General features: G+C 43.1%; 1 long non-coding RNA gene across 1 annotated transcript; it reads right to left on the bottom strand.

Annotated features, from left to right (window-relative positions):
* Positions 1 to 4646: 4646 nt before the first annotated feature.
* Positions 4647 to 5610, bottom strand: LOC308485100. Its single transcript, XR_013990347.1, has 2 exons — positions 5515 to 5610; positions 4647 to 5164 (listed from the first exon to the last, which is right to left on the bottom strand). It is a non-coding gene; the product is annotated as an uncharacterized lncRNA (long non-coding RNA).
* Between the last annotated feature and the right edge of the window lie 214 nt (positions 5611 to 5824).

Below are 5824 nucleotides of genomic sequence, written 5' to 3'. Positions count from 1 at the left end.
TTTTGTCTTGCGATGCACCACTGTAATACATTGCCAGATGTCCACCATTTCATAGATTGTGTGGGATCTATGAGGTCTTCAGATGTTCCTGGGTGCCAACTGAGTTGTAGACCAGTAACATCTGGAGGGCCACATGCTCCTCACCCTTTAAGGAAGGTATATACATTTATTTATATAACTACCTCCTGATCATCAGAAAAGATGGAGTACTAGAGCCGGTCTCAGTTGGATGCATATAAATCCAACTAAGTCTATCAAGAAAAAAAGAAAGAAAGAAGAGGGCAGTTGTCTCATTCCGTTTTGAAGCTGTCTGAGATAGTAGCCCTTGATATGCTAGTAAATTAGTTTTTCAAAGATTTGTATTTTCTGGATCATGAACTAGATCTGGATTTACAAACTGGGCCCATGAATCAGAGCAGCACACCTGTATTGCCAGGGAATAAAACAGAATGTGGTGCTCCTGGTTTGCAATGTAGCTGGAGCTTTAATATAAGGAACCTGGCTGTTGGAGAAGAAGTGAAACTTCATGGCTTGACCAGCTATCAAACACCTGACTGCATGGGGGATAGATTGAGGAATCTTCGGTTGGGGAGACATGAAGAACTAAACCTATTCTATCTGTATTATGACTATTGTTGCCTAAGATCTTTTGAATAATAATAATAATAATAATAATAATAATAATAATAATAAATATTTATATCCCTCCCATCTGGCTGGGTTTCCCCAGCCACTCTGGACGGCTTCCAACAAAAGATTAAAAATACATTAAAACATCAGTCATTATAAACTTCCCTAAACAGGGCTGCCTGCTTATAGATTACATTATTGGCTTTACAGCTTATTCCAGTTGCTGTTGGTTTTCTGTTAGACTCTATTCTACGTTGCTGATCAATTTCTTTGCTAATGTTTACCAAATAATAAAAGTTTGTCTCTACCTAAGAGTCTCTGTCCAGTGGAATCCAAAGAACCTCTTGCTTGCCTGGTGGTTGCTATTGGCCAAACAGCCGGTAATACAGTAATACAACTGGTAATACAGCACCTGTACACAGCCCTCAAATATTCCAGCACTCTGTTTCATTGGATGACCCTGAGTTCTAGTATTTAAAAGAGAAAGGCCACCTGTAGTTTATAAAAGCTCCTTATCATTTAGCCTCTTAGTGGCCTTTCAGCCTTGTAATGAGACCCTGCAATTATGATAGCTTGTAAGGAAAGTGTTCCACCCATCAGACCACTTTCTATTTGGATACCTTGGTGTTGTCATGGAACAATCTTTTCACTAATTTCTTCCTAAGGGTGTTTCATCCTTCCACTGGCTATGAACCACCTCCCTTGTGATGTCAGGCATTCCAGAACTCCTCCCATTTAGGCTATACCATTTCTGATTGGCTGCTGATCATATCCAATCAGCATTCCACATAAAGCATAAATCCAGGGAAATGTTGGTTTCAGATTTATTATACTAATTAATTTTTCAAAAGTTATTAGCTTTATTTTTTATTTAGGCCGGGTACATACTTTACCTTCAAAGCATATCCCCCAGAAGAATCCTTACTCCTCATAAACTCTGCTAGTAATATTGGAAAGCTTTCTATCTCAACAGACTAACCTGATCTCGTTTTTTGACAGAATTACAAGCCTGGTAGATGAAGGGAACGCAGTGGATGTAGCCTACCTTGATTTCAGCAAGGCATTTGACAAGGTGCCCCATGATATTCTTGTAAAGAAGCTGGTAAAATGCGGTCTTGACTATGCTACCACTCAGTGGATTTGTAACTGGCTGACTGACCGAACCCAAAGGGTGCTCATCAATGGTTCCTCTTCATCCTGGAGAAGAGTGACTAGTGGGGTTGCACAGGGTTCTGTCTTGGGCCCGGTCTTATTCAACATCTTTATCAACGACTTGGATGATGGACTCAAGGGCATCCTGATCCAATTTGCAGATGACACCAAACTGGGAGGGGTGGCTAACACCCCAGAGGACAGGATCACACTTCAAAATGACCTTGACAGATTAGAGAACTGGGCCAAAACAAACAAGATGAACTTTAACAGGGAGAAATGTAAAGTATTGCACTTGGGCAAAAAAAAATGAGAGGCACAAATACAAGATGGGTGACACCTGGCTTGAGAGCAGTACATGTGAAAAGGATCTAGGAGTCTTGGTTGACCACAAACTTGACATGAGCCAACAGTGTGACGCGGCAGCTAAAAAAGCCAATGCAATTCTGGGCTGCATCAATAGGAGTATAGCATCTAGATCAAGGGAAGTAATAGTGCCACTGTATTCTGCTCTGGTCAGACCTCACCTGGAGTACTGTGTCCAGTTCTGGGCACCACAGTTCAAGAAGGACACTGACAAACTGGAATGGGTCCAGAGGAGGGCAACCAAAATGGTCAAAGGCCTGGAAACGATGCCTTATGAGGAACGGCTAAGGGAGCTGGGCATGTTTAGCCTGGAGAAGAGGAGGTTAAGGGGTGATATGATAGCCATGTTCAAATATATAAAAGGATGTCACATAGAGGAGGGAGAAAGGTTGTTTTCTGCTGCTCCAGAGAAGCGGACACGGAGCAATGGATCCAAACTACAAGAAAGAAGATTCCACCTAAACATTAGGAAGAACTTCCTGACAGTAAGAGCTGTTTGACATTGGAATTTGCTGCCAAGGAGTGTGGTGGAGTCTCCTTCTTTGGAGGTCTTTAAGCAGAGGCTTGACAACCATATGTCAGGAGTGCTCTGATGGTGTTTCCTGCTTGGCAGGGGGTTGGACTCGATGGCCCTTGTGGTCTCTTCCAACTCTATGATTCTATGATTCTAACACTTATACCAGGAAATATGGCAAAGTGCATTAGTTTAAATCTTCATTTGCAAAGTTAAAGCACAAAGACAAGGAACAGAAGCAGTGAAATTTCAACATGTTTGGTCTATATTTATTGAATGTATCATCATCAAAACATACATGCCACCAGTGCTATTTTTCCAGAAAAAAGGGTACCAGAACTGACCATGAACACTTCCCTTGCTCTCTTATGATGGTGTCCACCTGAGAGGTGTCAGAACTGAGTTCCAGTGAGTTCCAGATGCAAAAAAGCCCTGCATGCAGCTGACCTTCAACCAATGGCAACTCATAGAGAACGGTACTTGGAAAGAAAGATAGATCTGCACAAACTCTGAATTGGACTCTGATAAGCTTCGTATGCTAGAAATCCCTCATAACTATGTACCCTTATTCCTGTTATTGCTCATTATGTTTTTGTATGTTTATATGTCACTACCAATAAAAATATTGTTCAAAAATGATTTCTGTCATTCATATCCTGCCCTTCTGTATAAAGATACAAGAATCATGTAACACTGGTCCTATCTCCAGTGGCTCCCAGTACATTTCTGAGCACAATTCAACATGTTGGTGCTGACCTTTAATCCTCTAAATGGCCTCAGCCCTGGATACCTGAAGGAGCATCTCCACCCCCATAGTCCAGCCTGGACACTGAAGTACAGCTCCAAGGGCCTTCTTCTGGCTCCCTCACTATGAGAAGTGAGGTTGCAGCGAACCAGGCAGAGGGAAGGTGGCAGTAGCACCTTCTCTGTGGAACACCCTTCCATCAGATGTCAAGGAGATTAAGAACTACACAACTTTTAGAAGACATCTGAAGGCAGCCCTGTATCGGGAAGTTTTTAACACCAGAAGCAGAGAGACCAGTCGATTCAGAGGCTGCTCAATTGGGGGAACAGCTGGACAGTTTTGAGATAGTAGCTAGGCAACCAGGAGGGAGGGAGGCTTTCCCTCCCCTAGAACTTGGATGACTGAAAGGGTCCAGGAACAACAGAAGCACTGAGGAAGGACAGGTGGCTGGTGGCACACTTCTTGCTATGGAAGAGAAGGGGACTCAGAGTGAGCAACTGCCATCTGTGGAAAGGGCGGCTTGATGCTGTGCTCAGTTTGTTGTTGTAAATAAAACGGACTATAAACATGCCAAAGGCTTGTTATTTCTTATTGGAAGCTACCGGAGGGAGAGGGAAACTCCCTTGCCAGCCAGTGTACTTGAGATCCCCTGAAACAGCCTTGGCTATTTTGCCTCCCCTATTGGGCACTGGTAAAAGCATCTGGTACAGATAAAGAGCTCCCTTAACTGCCTCGCTTGCAATTGCTGGGAAATGTAGGAGGGTGGCAACATGAAATAAAAGATTGCAGCTGGTTGTGCTTCTGCCCGTGCTAGGTTCCCAGGTCTGCTGTAAGGGATCCAGTAGAGAGAGACAGCTCTGGCAGGGTTGTGGGACGGGGGCGCAATGGACCTGCCTTGCACATGCACATTCTCTGGCTGGGAAGGAAAGCTCCCAGACACACTGCTTCCTGGGACACAGGTGTTCTATGTCACACTCCTAGAATGGCAGTTCCCAAGCGCAAATATGCTCCTTTGGGGCTTGTCTTGGTACCAAAGAAAAAAAAGAAAACCCCACGGAAATTTTGGCAAATTCTAAAAATCCTCGAGGATGGGAATGTAGGCCCCCCAAAAAAGGACATGTCCGAGAAAACCAGGATGTATGGCAACCCTATTACAGGGTGGAGCCCAAGTCTATGTTCAAAGATAGGAGGGCTAAGGCAGGATTTGGAGAAAGATGGAACACCCTCTACAGAAGTGCCTTTGCCTTTTTGGATGGTTTATTTCATGTATACATTAAAAACAATTCCATTATATGAATATCTTTCTCTATTATTATTAAATTTTTTTTAGGTTTTCACATAATACATCTTAGGAACACCATATGTTTACTATTCTCATTTTTCTGTGGCTTCCCATATCGCTTGATAAGATTTTATACCACCACTCTCTGAAATGCCCATTTGTTTCTAACATTACACAATGTATAAAATATAAACCTGAAGACTTCCAGTCTGCAACGATGGAAAGGGAAATATGGCTCAAAGCGAATCAGCTGCTTTGGGGGGGGGGAGTTTGGGGGCAGCTCGGAGGCAACAAGCACCCCAAAGAAGGTCAACCAGGACATCGAGGGTTCTTGCAGAGATCAAAAGCAAGCGCCCAATGGTTCTGCACAGTCCCATCTGATGCTGTGTGGGCTCAGTGGTAGAGCTTCTGATTTTGGTTCGCACTCCAGCAGTATGATGCCTCATAATTCCATCTCCACGAGTTGCAGATTTCCCTGAAAATAAAACCAAAGGAAAGGATTTTGTCTTTACAAAGTGCTTTTAGCACTTGGAGTATTTAGGTGATTTCCCTTGGAGAACAAAGAGTCGTCTCTGGAAATGGCTTTTATCTTGCTTGGGAACGAGCTGGCTGAAGCTTTTAAGGTAATACAGAAAGTCTGCCAGTGGCAATAAAAGGAGGGGGTTAACAGGATAAGACCCAGTTGAACTGGTGAAGGACTTCTTCCTGCTTGAGATCTAAAGAAGCTTCTGGAAATTGTACTGGCTGGGCAAGATACCCAACGAAATGATGCAGTGAATGTAAGTAGTCTCATATGAATAACATTTATAACGTTCGCTGTGATACCATGAGATACTGCTGGGATATTGTTGTGCCGCAGTCAGTTCTTCTTCTCTTTGCCTCTCTGTTTGTTCCTGCAGCTGTTCATTCCTAGCCCTTTGCTGCAGAGCATTCCAGAACTTTTCTTGTTCAGGTTCTGCTACTCCCTGATTGGGCACGACAAGCAGCCAATCAAGATTCCACACAGAGCATATACCTAGGAAAGCTATCTTATGGAATTATTATTATTATTATTATTATTATTATTATTATTATTATTAAAATTCCTTATGATTTCAGGCAGCAGTAGCTGTGTGAGCCAACAGCAAGGAGGACT

Source organism: Podarcis pityusensis (assembly GCF_964106645.2).
Source record: "Podarcis pityusensis genome assembly, chromosome: 9".
Classification (NCBI taxonomy): Eukaryota; Metazoa; Chordata; class Lepidosauria; order Squamata; family Lacertidae; genus Podarcis; species Podarcis pityusensis.
This window is presented reverse-complemented; position numbering and strand designations above follow the sequence as displayed.